General features: G+C 40.7%; 1 long non-coding RNA gene across 4 annotated transcripts in view; it reads right to left on the minus strand.

Annotated features, from left to right (window-relative positions):
• Positions 1-22,785, minus strand: part of LOC135320777 (uncharacterized) — a 75,083-nt gene that overhangs the window by 31,712 nt on the left and 20,586 nt on the right. For 2 of the 4 annotated variants that reach the window (XR_010380109.1, XR_010380108.1), the window contains exons 3-5: positions 16,414-17,060; positions 13,134-13,206; positions 11,192-11,407 (exon numbers count right to left, since the gene is read on the minus strand). This is a non-coding gene — a long non-coding RNA (uncharacterized LOC135320777). Of the gene's footprint in view, positions 1-2,589; positions 2,631-11,191; positions 11,408-11,480; positions 11,540-13,133; positions 13,207-16,413; positions 17,061-22,785 lie in introns of those variants that run through there. The other 2 variants (XR_010380110.1, XR_010380111.1) reach the window with 2 other exon arrangements.

Raw genomic sequence — 22,785 nt, forward strand, 5'->3', positions numbered from 1 at the left:
AATATTCAAAAATACTGATTCATAAGAGGACATCGTGACCTAAACCAAATGCCTATTTTGAATAAAATCGATTCGTATTCCATGATATAGATTTACTAGTCTTCCAATAGGAAGAATGAATGGCCTATTCAACCCTACATAGAGAATAAATGGCATATGCCTTTAACAAAGACAAGTAGCTCTACAAAACTGCACTAAGAGCAAAAGAGACAGACAGTAAAGTGTACATTGTGATTGGATTAATTTCTAGGAATTTCAGCCGCCATGAATCAAATGGATCCATTTTCTGGGAATGTGGGTGTTTCAGCCGAAAAGCAACAGACGGATGTGTATTCTGGGTGAAAGGCTATTACACAAACATAAGATTCCTATAGTGGGGTCTTTTTGTACTTTTAACTGTGAGAAAAGTTAAAGATGTGTGGAACCATAAAATTAACATGAACACACTTCCCTATTTTGTACTGTGTATAGAGTTCTGAACTAAAGGAAAGAGGGTAGGAAAAAAAGGACCATGGGACGCTATTGGAGAGAATCACTTTTATCTTAGGAATCTCTCGTCTGATGCAGCCCCTCCCCCAACACTGGAAAGATACAGCAAATATTGGAGATGGCAGTTACTGGTTGCTTTCCAGATGGAATATTGGTGTGTTCAACCAGGCTTGTTGTGGCTGGTGGATCCAAGTTAACTGGACAGAGCTCTGTGGGTGGATCAGTGTCATGAAGGGACTGCCACCCTCTGTGGAGCTTGGCTTAGGTCTAATTTCGGAAAGATTTGTAAGTTCGAGATACTGCTGCTTCCCAATGGCCTGAGATCACGGGTCAGTTTCAAGAAACTGAAAAGACAGACTGTGGAAGATCTGCCCATCATCAGCATACACGTGAGGCTGTGAGGTACTTTCAGACTTGCCCAGTGCTGTAGAAGTCGACTTTAATGGAGACACGAAGAGAAGCTGGCAGAAAACCTGGCTGCACAGATTGAGGAAACGTGCGAACACATTGATGAGAGTTGTTCTGCTACAATAGAGAATACTGGCATGAAGACTTCTTTAGAGAATACCAGGCTTGAAAGTCTTTCATGAGTCATGTTGAGCCTCACTGATACTAGCAGAAACCTGTGGAGGGTCAACGTTTACTTGAGGAAGGTACTCAATTCTCTGCTCCAAGTAGTGGTCAAAGATTCCTGACGTCTAAAAGAGAAGAAATGGCAGGGATGATAAAACCGCTCATGTTCTTGGAAGGGTTTGTGAGAATCCACATATCCCAAGGGGCATTTAAAAATCATACAGAACACAGAGCATGAGGCCCTGGTAAACTTTCCCCAGGGTTGGGCCTAGATATCAAGAAATTGCTCTTTCCTCCCCTCCACTCAGGCATCCATTTCAAAGGATCAGCACTTGAGCTGCAATGAAGCCAGTAGGAGAAAAGCAAGCCACTCCTACTTACAGTGTTCCTCCAACTTCACACTTTGTGCACAACACTTAAATCCTCAAAGATCAAATACTGTCGGCTATAATAGATAGGAATAGAATACATAGCTCACACAAAGAAATGATGAACTTAGCCTAGTTTCAGCAAATGCTGGGGTTACATCTACCTTGGTGTGAAGGGAGTTTGGTAAGTGAGGGGAATCTTTGACTGAACTTGATATATATTAGGTCTCAGTTTTTCTAGACAGTATAGGTAACAGTTATAAGTCAGTTAGTGAAGTGAACTGTAAAAGTCACCATAGACATGTAAGGACACATGATATGTGGACCATCTTTTCACTTCATTGAAGCCCCAGGTGCAGTATATCATGTTGGTGCATAATTTGTTGGGTTAAACTGCTTTACCCAACATGATCAACCGTTTGTTCTCATGGTTGATAGAAGAGCACCTGGTTCTCAATAGCAGAGCAAAACTGCAGCAGTTTTCTCATAGCTATAACGCCTCTAGGAGTTTTGGAACCAAGAATACACATAAATATGGTGTTTTAGTTTAATTGGGTTTCCCTAGAGAGAAATGTTCCCCCTTGAAATGACAACATTGGCCAGTATGTGTCATTGGGAGGAAAGTGCAGCACATGCAGAAGGGAAACCCAGGATGGGGGTTATTTCATGGTTCCAATAGTTATTTCATGGTTCCTGTTGGTGTTGTAGGTATCAAAAGTAAAGATTTGACCTGTCCCCTTCATCATTTTGGACTGCTACTGTACATTCTATCTGTCTATTTTTCCCTTAGACCTGACAAAATTGTAAAAGAACTTCACAAGTCTGGCTTGTAATTAGATTTAGTATGTTTCAAAATCTAACTTCATTTTCATATAAATCCCAAAATATGTAAATCAATTCTATTAACCTTTTGAAAGATTGCAACTGAGATATTAACACAATGTCAAAACTGTAGTCTTCGGACAAACCCTCCCACCATGGCTGTATAGAAAACAGAGATAAGCAAGAATCACATTTCTGTGAGTTATATATAGAATGTGTTGATTTCTCGATGCCCAGTTGGCAGGGTATTAGTGCCAACTATGCTCACTCGTTCCCATGTACACAGCAAGATAAACATCCACTCATGAAGCCCGTGGTTCAGGACACATGCTGAAGAGTGGTCCCTTAGTTCCAAAAGAGAATGAGGCCTCAGAAAACCTGGGAGGAGGAGAAGGCAAAGTAGAGAATGGAAATCAGTGCAGTACCTGACGTCTGGTGATGGAACAGCAAAGGTGAAACTCTGTTTTACTTGGACACACAATCTCAAGCGGAAAGGACACATGGGATTGAAAGCAATGCGCTGAGTGTTAGAAGCATGCACAGAAAATACTTGGCTGACAGAACTCAAGGAAATCAGCACAAAATATCCCCACAATTGATTCTGAGACCAAGATCCGAGCTGCCAAATTTGAGCTAGCATTGGCTGTTGAAAATGAGGTATAAGGCTATGTATGATGTCACACGCTGTGTCTCAGGGATCCGGAGTGTGTTGTGGATTGTGGTTTGCCCTACCAAGAGAGGAAACTGACCTTAGACCCCAACGTGAAAGCAACCACCCTGTGCGCAAAGTTGAGTTTATCGAAATGTCCTATGGCCACATTCACTGCATCTGCAGGCCAAGGGAACAATTTGACATTTGGCCAATAGAGCAAGAGTGGGGCTCAATTAGAGAAATCATGCATCTGGTCTGAGGGATCCAGGGGTCCTTGGGGTTGAAATCAGATTGCAAAGTGTTAGGATCAGCTAGTTTCCTAGCCTGGACTGGGATTAAGTTTTGGTATGAGGCAGAGGATGCAGGACATCGCTGTGTTTGCCTTTGTGGTCCCAAGCCACAAGGATGAGAGAACAAAGGTTAGTTGTCTAGGTCCGCAGCATGAGAAGGTGAAGCATTTCATTCACCATTACCTCTCAAATGCAGATGCTACATTTTGGATAGTACTGAAATTGTACGGCACCGAGGACAACTTGGTGGGGCTGTGGGATAATGGCAGCAGGCCCTGATGCATGACATCCTTAGATATGTTTCCACAGGTTTTTCTGTAGACAGAGAAGCTCTGGGAAGAACTGGTAAAATTGGGACATTCCCATAGAACTAGAAAGGACAAGTGCACTAACAATATTCTGTTTTGAAAACACTCCAAAATGACATACAACAGCCTACAGAGCTGAAAACATTTAGATGCTCCATTTCCACAAGAGGAAGGGTCCTGTGCACTTTCAGAAAAGTGACATAAGCATAATAAAAGGAGATTATTCTAAATGATGCACGTATGGTGTGTTCATCACAACAAAGGTATCACCAGTAAATAGAGGTATACCAGACAACACACACAGGAAGACGAAATGGCTTCAATGTCAAGGAAAATTTGTCTTCAGGGAAATATCATGGGATTGGGTACACCAAATAGACTAAAAGTTTCACTTAACCAAGCCTTACAAGTCTGCATTAGATACCTGATAGTACTTGACCAATAGAGATAAAGATATGGTAGAAGAAACAGGAAGTAACAATTTCAGTTCCAAAGAGATTGAAGGCCAAAAAAAAGCTTTGAAACAACTAGATTTTGAAACATTACTAGAGAAATTATTGAAAACGGAGGTGAGAGAAACAATAAAGAACAACAGTGTCTCAGAATCACAAAAGGCAGAATATCAGAAAAGGGGAAGAGAACCTCTAAGATGAGCCAAATAAAATAAGTAAACTCAATGTATAAGATAATAGCAGATTAAAAGTCAGTCCTGAGCAGTCTAGATAATGCAGAGCGACTCGTGAATGTCTGAACAAAGGGGAACAGAAATCCCTCTATCAGAAGATGACACAGAAAAGCTAGTGTAAACCAATGCAAATATTGCTGTTGAATCCTGGGGTAAGACAAAGCATGAAAGACTAGGATTCATAAGAGTCTCAGAAGGAAAAGCTGGGTATACAAAAAAAAAAAAAAAAAAACCTCTGAAAAGATATTTGGAGAAAAATCTGACTGAAATTTGCTGAAAGCCAAGAAACAATCATCTATATGAAACCAGGAGCAAACAGCATCCAAATTATGTGGAATCCCTATAAACCTACAAGCAGCTGTATTATTCAAATCATCAAATTTCATGATCAACCCAGTGATTTTAAATGCACCTAGAGGAAAGCAACTTAGTTACAACAGAAAGACCATAGGGGTTTCAGCTTATACCTCGACAGAAATATTGCAGGACAGGTAGGAGTGCCAGGACATAGACCAAAACCTGAATGAGAAAAATCTGCATTCTAGGGTAGCCTATGCCACAAGACTGCCATTTCTGATAACGGCAGATCTAGAAAATTTCATAGACCGGCAAAACGTAAAAGAATTCAGCAGCTCGAACCTTATCATTAAACAAAGATTGAGAATTCTACCCTTAATTGAAAAGTAGCAAAATGAAATTGAAATAAGAAAACCATCATTGGAAATGCAAGAAGAGCAAAGAGTTGCAGAGAATAAACAAGAAGAAGGGAAGGAGGACATTAAAACCCTAAAGATGGGAGAGGGATGCAGGTAAACATAGGTGATTTTCAGCACTATACAAAGTTAATCAGCTTATATGACTCTCTGCTGCAAACGGAGAGATGCATGGCCTAATGTGTTTGCAAAACAAAGAACAAACAAACAAACAAAAAATCAAACAAACAAACAAACACCAAATACTATGGTTGGCTGACATATACCCAAAGAAACCATGATAATTCAAAAGAAAATACTCAAATGGGTGTCAAGAATCATTCAGCACGCATCGATACATTATCGCTGCTGGCATGTACTCAAAACACTTGTATTCAGAAAACAGATGCGTGCATTAATATTCAAAAAGTTGATTCATTAGAGCATATCGTGACCTAAACCAAATGCCTATTTTGAATAACATTGATTCGTATTTCATTATATAGATTTACTAGACATCCTACAGGATGAATGAATCGCCTATTCAACCCTACGTAAGAATAAATGGCATATGCCTATAACAAAGAAAAGTAGCTATACAAAACTGTACTAAGAGCAAAAGAGACAAACATTAAAGTGTACATTAGGATGGGCTTCATTTCTAGGAATTTCAGCCCCCATGAATCAAATGAATCCATGATCTGAGAGTGTGAGAGTTTCAGCCAAAAAGCAAGAGACAGATATGTATTCTGGGTGAATGGCTATTACACAAACTTAAGATTCCTATAGTGGGGTCTTTGTGAACTGTTAACTTTTAGAAAGGTTAAAGACGTGTGGAACCATAAACTTAACATGGACACACTTCCCTCGGTTTGTACTGTGTATAGAGATCTGAACTAAAGCAAAGAGGGTAGGGAAAAAAGGACCATGGGATGCTAATGGAGAGAATCATATTTACCTTAGGAAACTCTCGTCTGATGCAGCCCCTCCCCCAACACTGACAAGATGTAGCAAATATTGTGGATTGCAGGTACCGGTTTGATTCCAGGTGGAATGTCAGTGTGTTCTGCGAGTCTTGGTGTAGCTGGTGGATCCAAGGTAACTGGGCAGAGCTCTGTGAGTGGATCAGGGTCATGGAGGGGATGCCGCCCTATGTGGAACATGGCTTAGGTCTATTTTTCAGGAAGCTGTGTAATTTCGAGATACTGATGCTGCCCAAAGACTTGAGATCACGGGTCAGTTTCTAGAAATTGAAACAGCAGACAGTGGAAGATCTGCCTGTCATCAGCTTACTGGTGAGGCTCCGAGGGACTTTCAGACTTGCCCAGTCCTGTAGAAGTCGACTTCATGGGAGACACCAAGAGAAGCTGTCAGAAGGATGAGTGCACGGATTGAGGAGAGATGTGAACACATTGATGAGTGTTCTTCTGCTACAATGGAGAATACTGGCATGCAGACTTCTGTAGAGAATACCAGGCTCAAAAGACATTCATGAGAAATATTGAGCCTTGCTGATACTGACAGAAACCTGTGGAGGGTCAACGTGCACTTGTGGAAGGTACTCAATTTTCTGCTAAAAGAACTGGTCCAAGAATCCTGACGTCTAATAGAGAAGAGATGGCAGAGTTGATAAAATGCCTCTTGTTCTTTTAAGAGGTCATGAGAATCCACACGTCCCAAGGGGCATTTATAAATCACTCAGACCTCAGGGCACGAATCCCTGGTAAGCCTTTTCCCAGGGTTGGTCCTAGCTATCAAGCACTTGCTCTTCCCTCCCCTACACTCAGCCATCCATTTCAAAGGATCAGCACCTGAGCTGCATTGAAGCCAGTAGGAGTATAGCAAGCACCTCCTAGAATCAGTGTTCCTACAACTTTACTCTCCATGCACAACACTGTACTCCTCAATGGTCAAATACTCCCAACTAAAATAGGTAGGAATTGAATATTAACTCACACAAAGAAATGATGACCTTCCCCTAGATTCAGCAAATACTGTGGTTACATCTTCTTTGGGGTGAAGTGAGTGTGGTAAGTGAGGGGAATCTTTGACTGAACTTGTATATGTATGTGTCCTCAGTTTTTCAATACAGTCTAGGTAACTAGTATAAGTCAGTTAGTGAACTGAATTGTAAAAGTCGCCATAGACATGTAAGGACACATGATATGTTGATAGTCTTTTCCTTCACTGAAGCCCCTGGTGCAGTATATCATATGGGTGCAGACATGGTTGTGTTTAATTACTTTACACAACATAATTGGAAGATTAAGCATTCTCATCTTTGATAAAAGGGCACCTGGTTCTCAATAGCCTATCAAAGCTGCAGCAGTTTTCTCATAGTTTTAATGCCTGTAGTTGCTTTTGGATCCAAGCGTATATATAAATAAGTAGTTTGGGTTACCTTGTGTCTTCCTACAGTGAAATATTACCCATAGAAATGACAACATTGGCCAGTACAATCCACTGGGTGAAAAGGGCAATACATGCAAATGGGAAACATTTTGTGAGGGTAATTTCATGGGACCAATATTTATTTCATGGTTCCTGTTTGTGTTGGAGGCATCAACATTTAACATTTGACCTGTCCCCTTCATCATTTTGGACTGCTTTTTTACATTCTGTCTTCTTTTCCCTTAGAGCTGACAAAATGGTACCTCAATGTGACAAGTCTGGCTTGTAGGCAGATTTAGTATGTTTCAAAATCTATCTTCATATTCATATAAATCCCCAAAAATATAAATCAATTCTACTAAATTTTTGAAAGCCTGCAACTGAGGTATCAACACAATTTCAAAACTGTAGTCTTCAGAAAAACCCTCCCACCATGGCTGTATAGAAAATGGAGATAAAGAAGAATCACATTTCTGTGAGTTATACATGGAAAGTGTTGATTTATTGATGTCCAGTTGTCAGGGTAGCAGTGCAACCTACACTCACTCACTCCCATCTACACAGCAAGATAAACATCCACTCACCCAGTGCGTGGTCCACGACACTTGCCAAACAGTGATCTCTTATTTCCAAAGACAGAATGAGGCCTCAGAATACATGGAAGGGGGAGAAGTCAAATTAGAGAATGGAAATCAGTGCAGGACCTGATCTCTGTTAATGCAGAAGCAAAGGTGAATCCCTGTTTTACTTTGAAGCACACTCTCAAGTGGACAGAATGCATGGGATTGAAAGCGATGTGCTGAGTGTTAGAAGAGTGCACAGCAGATGCCTGGCTGACAGAACTCAAAGAAATCAGCACAAAACATCGCTACAATTGATTCTGAGACCAAGGTTGGTGCTGCCATATTTGGGCTCACAGTGGCTGCAAACAATGAGGGATAGGGCAATGGATGATAACACATGCTGAACCTCAGGGATCTGGAGTGTGTTGTGGATTGTGGTTCTCCCTATCCAGAATGGAAGCTGACTTGGGACACCAATGAGAAAGCTATAAACCTGGTGCATGAGGTTGAGTTTCTCGAAATGTCCCATGGCCACATACACTGCATCTGTAAGCCTAGGGACCAATTTGGTATTTTGCCAATAGAGCACATGTGGGGCTCAATCAGAGATATCATGCATATGGTCTGAGTGATCCAGGGGGCCTTATGGTTGAAATCATTTTCCAAAGGCTTAGGATCTGCTACATTTAGAGACTGGACTGGGATTACGTTTGGTATGAGGCAGATTATGCAGGAAATCTGTGTTTGCCTTCGTGGTCCCTAGCCACAAGGATGAGAGAACAAAGAACACTGGTCTAGGTACACAGTGTGAGAAAATGAAGCATTTCCTTCACCATAATCTCTGAAATGCAGATGCTACATTTTGAATGGCACTGAATGGTTATGGCACCAAGGACACCTAGCTGGTACTATGCAGTAATGGCAGCAGTCACTGATGCATGACATCCTTATATATGTTTCCACAGTTTTTTCTGTAGACAGAGAAGCTCTGGAAAGAACTTGTTACATTGGGAAATTCCCATGGAAATAGAAATGGCAAGCTCACTGTCATGATGTTGTTTTCAAAACACATCAAAATAACATTAAAGAGCCTGCAAATCTCAAAACCTTGACATGCTTCATTTCCACAAGAGGAAGGGTCCTGTGCACTTTCAGATCAGTGACATAAGCGTAGTAAAAATGACGTTATACTAAAGGAGAAGGGTATGGTGTGTTCATCACAACAGAGGCATCACCAGCAAATAGAGATATACAAGACAACACACACAGGAAAATGACATGGCATCAATGAATAGGAAAAATTGTCCTCACAGAAATATCATGGAATTGCATACACACAACAGACCAAAAGTTTCACTTAAAAAGCCCTACAAGTCTGCATTAAATACCTGATAGTAATTGACCAGTAGAGATATAGAAGTATAGTAAAGGAAACAGGAAGTACCATTTTCAGTTCCAAAGAAATTGAAGGCCCAAAGAAAAGCTTTCATACAACTAGACTGAAACACTATCAGAGCAAGTATTGAAAATGGAGGGGAGAGAAACACTGAAGGACAAGAGTGTCTCAGAATCATAAAAGGCAGAATTCTAGAAAAGGGGAAGAGAACCTCTAAGGACGAGAAAATAAAATCAGAAATCTCAATGGATGAGATATTACCAGGGCTAAATTCTGTCCTAATCAGACTAGATAATACAGAGGGACTCATGGATGACTGTGAAAACAGGGGAACTGAAATCCCTCTATCAGAAGATGACATAGAAATGCAAGGCATAACCAATGCAAATACTGCTGTTGAATCCTGGGGTAAGACAAATCATGAAAGAATATGTTTCATAAGAGTCCCAGTGGGAACAGCAAGATATAAAACAAAAGACAGAAAAGATATTTGGAGAATAATCAGACTGAAATTTGCTGAAAGCTAAGAAACAATCATCCGTACAGCAAAAGGAAGCAAAGAGTGTCCAAATTATGTGGAATCCCAATAGACCTACAAGCAGCTGTATTATCATTCTAATCATCAAAGTTCATGATCAACCCAGTGATTTTCATTGCACCTAGAGGAAAGCAACTAAGTCACAGCAGAACCGTAAGAGCGGTTTCAGCTTATATCTCGGCAGAAATTTTGCAGGACATGAACGAGTGCCAGGACTTGGACGAAATCCTGAATGAGAAAAATGTGCAATCTAGGCTAGCCTATGCCACAAGACCACCATTTCTAATAACGGCAGAACTAGAGAATTTCACAGACCGGAAAAACTTAAAAGAATTCAGCATTTCAATACTTATCTTAAAGAAATATTGTGAATTCTACCCTGTAGAGAAAAGAAGCAAGACCAAATGGAAATAAGAAATCCATCATTGGAAATGCAAGAAGAGCAATAAGTTGCAGAGAATTAACTAGAAGAAGGCAAGGAGGACATCAATAACCTAAAGATGGGAGAGGGAAGCAGGAAAATAAAGGGGATTTTCAGCCCTATAATAAGTGAATCATCTTATATGACTCTCTGTTTGAAGCAAACAGAGAGATGCATGACCGAATGTGTTTGCAAATCAAAGAAAAAGCAAACAAATAATCAAACAAACAAAAAAACACCAAAAGAGTACGGTTGGCTGATATATATCCACAGGTTCGTGATAATTCAAAAGAAAATATGCAAAGTGATGTCAAGGTTCATTCAGCACGCATCGACCAAATATCACTGCTTGCATGTACTCAACACACTTGTATTCAGAAAACAGATGCGTGGATTAATATTCATAAATATTGATTCATAAGAGCACATCGTGACCTAACCCAAATGCATATTTTGAATAAAATTGATTCATAGTCCGTGATACAGCTGTACAAGTATGAATGAATGACATATTCAACCCTACGAAGAGAATAAATGGCATACACTTAGAACAAAGAAAAGTAGCTCTACAAAACTGTAGTAACAGTAAGAGAGACAGACAGTAAAGTGCAGTTTGGGATTGGTTTCATTTCTAGGAATTTCAGCCCCCATGAAAAAAATGGATCCATGTTCTGAGATTGTGGGTCTTTCAGCAGAAAATCAACAGAGAGATATGTATTATGGGTGAATGGATATTACACAAACATATGTTTCCTATAGTGGGCCTTTTTGTACTGTTAACTGTTAGAAAGTTTAAAGATGGGTGAAACTATAAACTTATCATGGACAAACTTCCCTTCGTTTGTATTGTGTTTAGAGTTCTGAACTAAAGGAAAGAGGGTAGGAAACAAAGGACAATGGGACGCTAATGGACAGAATCACATTTACTTTAGGAACCTCTCGTCTGATGCAGCCCCTCCCCCAACACTGATAAGATGCAGCAACCATTGTGGATGGCAGTTACCGGTTTGAATCCAGGTGGAATTGTTGTGTGTTCCACAAGGCTTGTTGAGGCTGGTGGATCCAAGGTATCTGGGCAGAGCTCTGTGGGTGAATCAGTGTCATGGAGGGGCTGCTGCCCTCTGTGGAGCTTGGCTTAGGTGTATTCTTCAGGAAGATGTGTTATTTCGAGATACTGATGCTGCCCAATGGCCTGAGATCACGGGTCATTTTCTAGAAACTAAAAGGCAGACAGTGGAAGATCTGCTTGTCATCAGCTTACTGGTGAGGCTCTGATATACTTTCAGACTTACCCAGTCCTGTAGAAGTCGACTTTATGGGAGACACGAAGAGAAGCTGGCAGAAAGGCTGGCTGCACTGATTGAGGAGAGATGCGAACACATTGATGAGAGTTGTTCTGCTACAATTGAGTATACTCTCATGGAGACTACTTTAGAGAATACCAGGCTCGAAAGTCATTCATGAGACATATTGAGACTCGCTGATACTAACATAAAACTGTGGAGAGTCAACGTGCATTTGAGGAATGTACTAAATTCTCTGCTCTAAGAAGTGGCCCAAGGCTCCTGACGTCTAAAAGAGAAGAGATGGCAAAGATGATAAAACCACTCATGTTCCTGGAAGAGGTCGTGAGAATCCACACATCCCAAGGGGCATTTACAAATCTCACAGACCACAGAGCATGAAGCCCTGATAAACCTTTTCCCAAGTTTGGGCTTAGCTATCAAGCAATTGCTCTTCCCTCCCCTCCACTCAGGCATCCATTTCAAAGGATCAGACCCTGAGCTGCAATGCAGCCAGAAGGAGAATAGCAAGCCCCTCCTAGAACCAGAGTTCCTCCAACTTCACACTCTGTGCACAACACTGAACTCCTCAAAGGTCAAATACTCTCGAATAAAATAGATAGGGTTTCAATATATAGCTCACACAAAGAAATGATTATCTACCCCTTGATTTATCAAGTGTTGGGGTTACATCTTATTTGGCTGAAGAGAGTTTGGCAAGCGAGGGGATTATTTGACTGAACTTGAATAAGTATTTTTCCTCAGCTTTTCAAGACAGTGTAGGTAACTATTATAAGTCAGTTAGTGAACTGAAGTGTAAAAGTCGCCATATACATATAAGGACACAAGTTATGTGGACCGTCTTTTCCCTTCGTTCAAGTCCCGGGTGCAGTATATCACGGGGTGCCCACTTAGTTGGCTTAAATTGCTTTACCCAACACGATCAGATGATTTACCTTTCTCATCGTTGATAAAAGAGAACCTGTTTCTCAATAGTCTAGCAAAGCTGCAGCAGTTTTCTCATAGCTATAATGCCTCTAGGTGTCTTGGAACCAAGCCTATATTTAAATAAGTGGTTTGGGTTGCTTGTGTCTTCCTAGAGAGAAATGTTACCCATTGAAATGACAACATTGGCCAGTATGAGTCACTGGGAGAAAGGGCACCACATGCAAAATGGAAACACTGGGTTGGGGTTATTTCATGGTTCCAATATTTATTTCATGGTTCCTGTTTGTATTGCAGACATCAACAGTAAACAGTTGACATGACACCTTCATCATTTTGGACTGCTATTTTACATTCTATCTGTCTATGTTTCCCTTAGAGCTGACAAAATGTTACCTGAATTTGACAAGTCTGGCTTGTAGGTAGATTTAGTATGTTTCAAAAACTAACTTCATTTTCATATAAATCCCCAATTTGTACATCAATTCTATTAACATTTTGAAAGACCGCAACTGAGGTATCAACAAAATGTCAAAAAACTGGATTCTTTGGAGAATCCCTCCCACCATGGCTTTATAGAAAAAGAGATAAACAAGAATCACATTTCTGTGTGTTATATATGGAAAGTGTTGATTTATTCATAGCCAATTGGCAGAGTACCTGTGCAAACAGTGCCCACTTGCTCCCATGTACACAGCAAAATAAACATCCACTCACCCAGCCCATGGTCCAGGACACTTGACAAAGAGTGGTCTCTTACTTCCAAAGACAGAATGATACCTCAGAAAACCTGGAAAGAGAAAAAGGCCTTGTAGAGAATGGAAATCAGTGCAGGACCTGACCTCTGCTGATGGAGCAGCAAAGGTGAAACCCTGTTTTATTTGGACGCACACTCTCAAGCGGACAGGACACATGGGATTGAAAGCGATGCGCTGAGTGTTAGTAGAGTGCACAGCAGATGCTTGGCTGACAGAACTCAAAGAAATCAGCACAAAATATCCCCACAATTGATTCTGAGACCAACATCAGTGCTGCCAAATTTGGGCTCACTTTGGCTATGAACAATGAGGGATAGGGCTATGGGTGATGGCACACGCTGAGTATCAGGGAACTGGAGTGTGTTGTGGATTGTGGTTGGCCTTATCCAGAGAGGAAACAGACCTGGGAACTCAATGAAAAAGCAACAAACCAGGCGCATGAGGTTGAGTTTCTCGAAATGTCCCATGGCCACATGCACTGCATCTGCAGGCCCAGGGTCCAATTTGGAATTTTGCCAATAGAGCATGTGTGGGGTCCAATTAGAGACATCAAGCATCAGGTCTGAGGGATCCAGGGGGCCTTGGTGTATAAATCAGTTTCCAAAGCCTCAGGATCTGCTATATTGATAGACTGGACTGAGATTACGGTTTGTTATGAGGCAAAGGATGAGGGACAGCACTGTGGTTGCCTTCATGGTCCAAAGCCACAAGGATGAGAGAACAAAGAACAGTGGTCTAGGTTCACAACGTGAGAAGATGAAGCATTTCCTTCACCATTATCTACCAAATGTTAATGCTACATTTTCAATGGTACTGACAGTATACTTCAGGGAGGATACCTAGCTGGGGCACTGTGATAATGACTGCAGGTCCTGATGCATGACATCTTTAGATATGTTTCCACAGGTTTTTCGGTAGACAGAGAAGCTCTGGAACGAACTCATAACATTGGTACATTCCCATAGAAATAGAAAGGACAAGCTCACAGTCATGATACTGTTTTTGAAACACTCCAAAATGACATTCAACAGCTTGCAGAGCTGAAAAGCTTTACATGCTTCACTTCCACAAGAGAAACAGTCCTGTGCACTTTCAGTACAGTGACATAAGCGTAGTAAATTGAGGTTATACAAAACGAAGAGTATGCTGTGTTCATCACAGCAAAGGCATCACCAGCATTTAGATATATACAAGACAACACATATAGGAAAATGACATGGCATCAATGTGTAGGAAAAATTGTCCTCACACAAATATCATGGAACTTTGTACACACAAGAGACTTAAACTTTCACTTAAAAAGCCCTACAAGTCTACATTAGATACTTGAAATTAACTGACCAGTAGAGATAAAGAAGTATAGTAAAAGAAACAGGAAGTAACATTTTTAGTTCCAAAGAGGTTGAAGGCTCAAAAAAAAGCTTTCAAACAACTAGACTGTGAAACACTATCAGACATTTATTTAAAATGGATGTGATAGAAACACTGAAGAACAACAGTGTCTCAGAATCACAAAAGTCAGAATTCCAGAAAAGGGGAAGAGACCCTCTAAAGACGAGCAAAATAAAATCAGCAAGCTCAATGGATGAGATAATAGCAGGGCTAAAATCAGTCCTAAGCAGACTAGATAATGCAGAGGGACTCGTGAATGTCTGTGAACACAGGGGAACTGAAATCCCTCGATCAGAAAATGACATAGAAAAGCAAAGGAAAACCAACGCAAACATTGCTGTTGAATCCTGGGTTAAGACAAAGCATGAAAGAATAGGATTCATAAGAGTCCCAGAGTTAAAAGCAAGAAAAGATTATTCAGTCTGAAAAGATATTTGGAAAAAAATCAGACAGAAAATTGCTGAAAACGAAGAAGCAATCATCTATACAAAAAAAGTAAGCAAACAGCATCCAAATTATGTGGAATCCCAATAGACCTACAAGCAGCTGTATTATCATTCAAATCAACAAAGTTCATGATCTACACAGTGATTACCAATGCACCTAGAAGGAAGCAACTAAGTCACAACAGAACCTCCAGAGGGGTTTCAGCTTATATCTCGGCAGAAATATTGCAGGATAAGCAGGAGTGCCAGGACTTAGATGAAATCGTGAATGAGAAACAGCTGCAATCTAGGGTAGCTTATGCAACAAGACCGCCATTTCTAATAACGGCAGAGCTAGAGAATTTCAGATACCTGGAAACTTTAAGAATTCAGCAGTTTGAAACTTTTCCTAAAAGAAAGATTCAGAATACTGCCCTGAATAGAAAAGAAGCTAGTTGAAATGGAAATAAGAAAACCGTCACTGGAAATGCAAGAAGAGCCATGAGTTGCAGACAATAAACAAGAAGAAGGCAAGGAGGACATCAAAACCCTAAAGATGGGAGAGGGAAGCAGGAAAACATAGGGGATTTTCAGCCCTATAATAAGTGAATCATCTTATATGACTCTCTGTTTAAAGCAAACAGAGAGATGCAAGGACGAATGTGTTTGCAAATCTAAGAACAAGCAATCAAACAAACAAACAAACAAACAAACAAACAAACACCAAAAGAGTATTGTTGGCTGATAATATCCACAGGAACCGTTATAATTCAAAAGAAAATATGCAAAGTGATGTCAAGGATAATTCAGCATGCATCGACCCAGTATCAGTGCTTGCATGTACTCAATATACCTGTATTCAGAAAACAGATGCGTGCATCAATATTCATAAATATTGATTCATAAGAGCACATCGTGACCTAACCCAAATGCCTATTTTGAATATAATGGATTCATACTCCGTGATATATTCTTAAAGTCTTCCAACATGAAGAATGAATGGCATATTCCACACTACGACGAGATTAAATGGCATACATCTATAACAAAGAAAAGCAGCTCTACAAAACTGTTCTAAGAGTAAGAGAGACAGACAGTAAAGTGTATTTTGGGAATGGTTTCATTTCTTGGATTTTCAGCCCCCATGAAACAAATGGATCCATGTTCTGAGACTGTGGGTCTTTCAGCAGAAAATCAACAGACGGATATATATTATGGGTGAATGGATATTACACAAACATATGTTTCCTTTAGTGGGTCTTTTTGTACTGTTAACTGTTAGAAAGTTTTAAGATGAATGAAACCATAAACTTATCATGGACACACTTCCCTCCATTTGTACTGTGTTTAGAGAACTGAACTAAAGGAAAGAGGGTGGGAAATAAAGGACAATGGGACGCTAATGGGGAGAATCACTTTTACCTTAAGTACCTGTCGTCTGATGCAGCCACTTCACCAACACTGTAAAAATGCAGCAACAATTGAGGATGGCAGTTACTGGTTAGATTCCAGGTGGAATGTTGGTTTGTTCCACGAGGCTTGTTATGAGCTGGTGGATCCAAGGTAACTTGGCAGAGCTCGGTGGGTGGATCAGTGTCATGGTGGGGTTGCCACACTCTGTGGAGCTTGGCTTAAGTCTATTGTTTAGGAAGCTCTGTAAGTTCGAGATACTGTTGCTGCCCAGTGGCCTGAGATCATGGGTCAGTTTCTAGAAATTGAAAAGTCAGACAGTGGAAGATCTGCCTGTCATCAGCTTACTGGTGAGGCTCCGAGGTACTTTTAGACATGCCCAGTCCTGTAGAAGTCGACTTTATGGGAGACACGAAGAGAACCTGGCAGAAAATTTGGCTGCATGGATTGAGGAGAGATGCGAACACATTGATGATGGTTGTTCTCCTACAATGGAGAATACTGGCATGGAGACTTCTGCAGAGGATCCCAGGCAAGAAAGACAATCACGAGATATATTGAGCCTCGCTGATAATGGCAGAAACCTGTGGAACACCTACGTGCACTTGAGGAAGGTACTCAATTCTCTGCTCCAAGAACGGGTCCAAGATTCCTGACGTCTAAAAGAGAAGAGAAGGCAGAGATGGTAAAATCGCTCATGTTGGTGGAATAAGTCATGAGAATCCACATGTCCCAAGGGGAATTTACAAACCATTCAGACCACAAAGCTCCAAGCCCAGGTAAGCCTTTTCCCAGGGTTGGGCCTAGCTATGAAGCACTTTCTCTTCCCTCCCCTCCACTCAGGCATCCATTTCAAAAGATCACCAAATGAGCTGCAATGAAGAAAGTAGGAGAAGAGCAAGACCCTCCTAGAATCAGAGATCCTCCACTTTCACACTCTGTGCACAACAGTGAACTCCTCAAAGTCAAATATTCTCAAATAAAATAGGTAGGAATTGAATAATTAGCTCACAGAAAGGAATGATGACCTTCCCCTACATTCAGCAAATGCTTGGGTTATGTCTTTTTTGGGGTGAAGGAGTGTGGTAAGTGAGGGGAATATTTGACTGAACTTGAAATGTATTAGGCCTCAGATTTTCAAGACCGTATAGGTAAATATTATAAGTCATTTAGTGAACTGAACTGTAAAATTCGCCATAGACATTAAAGGACACACTTTATGTGAACGGTCTTTTCCCATCAGTCAAGCACTATATCTTGGGGGTGCAGACTTGGTTTTGATAATTGCTTTACCCAACATGATCGGACAATTAAGTGTTCTCACCACTGATAGAAGAACACCTAGTTCCCAATAGCCTAGCAAAGCTGCAACAGTTTTCTCATAGCTATAAAGCCTCTAGGTTCTTTTGGAACCAAGAATGTATGTATATATTTTGTTTGGTTTGTCTTGTGTTTTACTAGAGAGGAATGTTACCCCTTGAAATGCCAACTTTGGGCAGTATGTGTCATTGGGAGGAAAGGGCACCACATGCAACAGGGAAACCCAGGTTTGGGGTTATTTCATTTTTTCAATAGTTATTTCATGTTTCCTCCTAGTGTTGGAAGCATCAACAGTAAAGAGTTGACATGTCCCCTTAATCATTTTGGACTGCTATTTTTCATTCTATCTGTATATGTTTTCCTTAGGGATGACAAAATGTTACAAGAATTTCACAAGTCTGGCTTCAAGGTAGATTTTGTATGTTTCAAAAACTAGCTTCATTTTCACATAAATCCCAAAATATGTAAATCAATTCTATTAACCTTTGAAAGACTGCCACTGAGTTATCAACACAATGTCAAAATTGGAGTCTTCAGACATACCCTCCCACCATGTCTGTATAGAAAAAAGAGCTAAACAAGAATCACATTTCTGTGAGTTATCTCTGGAAAGTTTTGATTTATCAATGCCCAGTTGGCAGGGTACCAGTGGAAACTATGCTCACTCACTCCCATGTACACAGCAAGGTAAATATCCAATCACAAAGCCCTTGGCTCAGGACACAAGTCTAAGCTTGGTCTGTTACTTCCAAAGACAGATTGAGGCCTCAGAAAACCTGGAAGGAGGAGAAGGCAAAGTAGAGAATGGAAATCAGTGCAGGACCTGACCTCTGGTAATGGAGCAGCAAAGGTGAAACTCTGTTTTCCTTGGATGCACACTCTCAAGTGGACAGGATACATGGGATTGAAAGTGATGTGCTGAGTGTTAGAAGAGTGCACAGCAGATGCTTAGCTGACAGAACTCAAATAAATCAGCACAAAATATTCCCAGAATTGATTCTGAGACCAAGACCTGAGCTGCCAAATTTGAGCTGGCAGAGGCTGCAGAAAATGAGGGATAGGGCTATGGATGATAGCACAAGCTGAGTCTCAGGGATCTGGAGTGCATTATGGATTTTGTTGGGTCCTATCAAGAGAGCAAACTGACCTGTGACACCAATGATAATGCAACCAGACTGGCACGCCAGGTTTAGTTTATCAAAATGTCCCATGGCCACATCCACTGCAGCTGCAGGACCAGGGACCAATTTGGCATATTGCCAATAGAGCACGTGTGGGGCTCAATCAGAGATATCATGCATCTAGTCTGAGTGATCCAGGGGGTCTGGGGTTTGAAATAAGTATCAAAAGCTTTAAGATCTTCTACATTCATAGCCTGCACTGGGATTGTTTGGTTTGAGGCAGAGGAGGTGAAACAGCCCTGACGTTGCCTTCATGGTTCCTTGCCACAAGGATGAGAGAACAAAAAAGACTGATCAAAGCCTACAGCATGAGAAGATGAAGCATTTCCTTCCTCATTATCTCACAATGCAGATGCTACATTTTGGAAGTCACTGACATGGTACAGCACTGAGGACACATAGGTGGGGCTGTGGGATCATTACAGCAGACCCTGATGCATGACATCCTTAGATATCTTTCCAATGTGTTTCTGTAGACAGAGAAGCTCTGGGAAGAACTGGTAACATGGGGACATTCCCATGGCAATAGAAAGCACAAGCGCACTGTTGTGATGCTGTTTTGGAAACACTCCAAAAGTGACATAGAGCAGCCTGCAGAGCTGAAAACCTTTAGAAGCCTCATTTCCACAAGAGGAAGTGTCCCATACACTTTCAGAACTGTGATTTAAGTGTAATAAAACTGAGGTTATACTGATGGAAAAAATAAGTGGTGTTCAAAACATCAAAGGCAACACCAGCAATTAGAGATATACCAGACAACACACACAGCAAAAGGTCATGGCATCAAAGTCTATAAAAAATTGTTCTCACAGAAATATCATGGTTTTGTGTACAGCGAATTGTCTAAACATTTCACTTAATAAAGCCCTATAAGTCTACATTTGATACCTGAGAGTACTTGTCCAGTAGAGATAAAGAAGTAGAGTAAAAGAAACAGGAAGTACAATTTTGAATTCCAAAGAGATTGAAGGCCCAAAAAATAAGCTTTCAAAGAACTAGACTGCAAAACCCCACCAGAGTAGGTGTTGGAAACTTAGGTGAGGAAAACACTGAAGAAAAACAGTGTCTCAGAATCACAAAAGGCAAAATACCAGAAAAGGGGAAGAGAAACTCAAAAACTAGCCAAATAATATGAGAAAACTCAATTGATGATATAGAACCAAGGCTAAACTCAGTCCTAAACAGACGAGATACTGCATAGGGACTCCTGAATGACTGTGAAGACAGGGAAACTGAAATCCCTCGATCAGAAAATGACAAAAAGATGCAAGTGAAAACAAATGCAAACATTGCTGGTGAATCCCGTGGTAAGCCAAACATGAAAGAGTAGGATTCATGAGAGTCCCAGATGTAAAAACAAGTGTTAAAAAAAAGTCTGAAAACTTATTTGTAGCAAAATTAGACAGAAACTTGCTGAAAGCCAAGAAACAATCATCTATAAGATTCACGTTTTAAAAAGCATCCAAAGGAGGTGGAATCACAATACACCTACAAGCAGCTGTATAATTCAAATCAACAAAGTTCATGATCAACCCACTGATATAAAATGCACCTAGAGGAAAGCAACTTAGTCACAACAGAAATTCCAGAGGGGTTTCAGCTGATATCTGGACAGAAATATTGCAGGACAGGAAGGAGTGCCAGGACTTAGACCAAATCTTGAATGAGTAAAAGCTGCAATCTAGGGTAGCCTATGCCACAAGACTACCATTTCTAATAACAGCAGAGCTAGAGAATTTCACAGACTGACAAAACTTAAAAGACTACAGCAGTTCAAAACTTATATTAAAATAAGGAATGAGAATTCTACACAGTATAGAAAAGTAGCAAGATGAAATGGATATAAGAATATCATTATTGGAAATGCAATTAGAGTAATGAGTTTCAAAGAATAAACAAGAAGAAGGCAAGGAGGACATCAAAATCCTAAAGATGGGAGAGGGAAGCAGGAAAACATAGGTGATTTTCAGCACTATGCTAAGTTAATCAGCATATACGACTCTGTATTTGAAGCAAACGGAGAGATGCATGGCCTAATGAGTTTGCAAAACAAAGAACAAGCAAACAAACAATCAAACAAAGAAACAAACATCAAAAGAGTACGGTTGGCAGACATCTATCCAAAGGAACCATGATAAATCAAATCAAAATACTCAAAGTAATGTCAAGGTTCACTCAGTATGCATCGAACAAGTGTTGTGGCATGAATGTACTCAACAGACTTGTATTCAAAAACAGATTCGTGCATTAATATTCATAAATTTTGATTCATAATAGCATATTGTGACCTAACCCAAATCTCTACTTTGATTAAAATGGATTCCTAGTCCATGGTATAGATTTAGAAGTCTTTCAACATGACGAATGAATGGCATATTCTACCTTACATACAGAAGAAATGGCATAAGCCTAAAACAAAGGAAAGTAGCTCTGCAGAACTGTACTAAGAGCAAAAGAGTCAGTCAGTAAAGTGCACATTGTGATTGGTTTCATTGCTAGGAATTTCAGCCCCGATGGAACAAATGGATACATGATCTTAGAGTGTGGGTGTTTCAGCAGAAAAGCAACAGATGAATATGTATTCTGGGTGAATGGATATTACACAAACATAAGATTCCTTTAGTGGGTCTTTTTGTACTGTTAACAGTTAGAAAGTTTAAAGACGTGTGAAACAGTAAACTAAAAATGGACACAATTCCATCCATTTGTACTGTGTATAGGGATGAGAACAAAAGGAAAGAAGGAAGAAAAAAGGACCATGGGATGCTACTGGAGAGATTCACATTTACCTTAGGAACCTCTCGTCTGATGCAGCCCCTACTAAACACTGACAAGATGCAGCAACCATTGGGAATGGCAGGTACCGTTTGGATTCCAGGTGGAATGTTGGTGTGTACCGCACAACTTGTTGTGACTGGTGGGCCCAAGGTAACTGGGCAGAATTCTGTGGGTGGATCAGTGTGATGGAGGGGCTGCTGCCCTCTGTGGAACTTGTCTTAGGTCTTTAGTTCAGGAAGCTGGGTAAGTTCGAGATACTGCTTCTGCCCAAATACCTGAGTTCACGGGTCAGTTTCCAGAAACTGAAAGGGCTGACAGTGGAACATCTGCCAGTCATCAGCATACTGGTTACGTTCCGAGGAACTTTCAGACTTGCCCAGTCCTGTAGAATTCGACTTTATGGGAGACACCAAAAGAAGCATGCAGAAAAGCTGGCTGCACTGATTGAGGAGAGATGTGAACACATTGATGAGAGTTGTTCTGCTACAAGGGAGAATAATGACATGGAGACTTTTGTAGTGAATACCAGGCTCAAAAGGCATTCATGAGACATATTGAGCCTCACTGATACTGGCAGAGACCTGTGGAGGGTCAACGTGCTCTTAAGGATGGTACTCAGTTTACTGCTTCAAGAAATGGTCCAAGATTCCTGACGTCTAAAAGAGAAGAGATGGCAGAGATGATAAAATCACTCATGTTCTTGGAAGAGATCATGAGAATCCACAAGTCCCAAGAGACATCTACAAATCAAATATATCACAGTGCATGAAATCCTGGTAAGCCTTTTCCCAGGTTTGGGCCTTGCTATCAAACACTTGCTCTTCCCTCCACTCCTCTCAGGCATCCATTTCAAAGGATCAGCACCTGAGCTGCAATGAAGCCAGGAGAAGAATATCAAGCCCCTCCTAGAACAAGTGTTCCACCAAATTCACACTTTGTGCACAACACTGAACTCCTCAATTGTCAAATACTCTCGACTGAAATAGATAGGAATTGAATATGTATCTCACACAAAGAAATGATGACCTTCCCCTTGATTCAGCAAATGCTGGGTTAATGTCTTCTTTGGGGTGAAGGGAGTGTGGTAAGTGAGGGGAATCTTTGA

This window comes from Camelus dromedarius, unplaced genomic scaffold, assembly GCF_036321535.1.
Source record: "Camelus dromedarius isolate mCamDro1 unplaced genomic scaffold, mCamDro1.pat HAP1_SCAFFOLD_121, whole genome shotgun sequence".
Lineage (NCBI taxonomy): Eukaryota > Metazoa > Chordata > Mammalia > Artiodactyla > Camelidae > Camelus > Camelus dromedarius.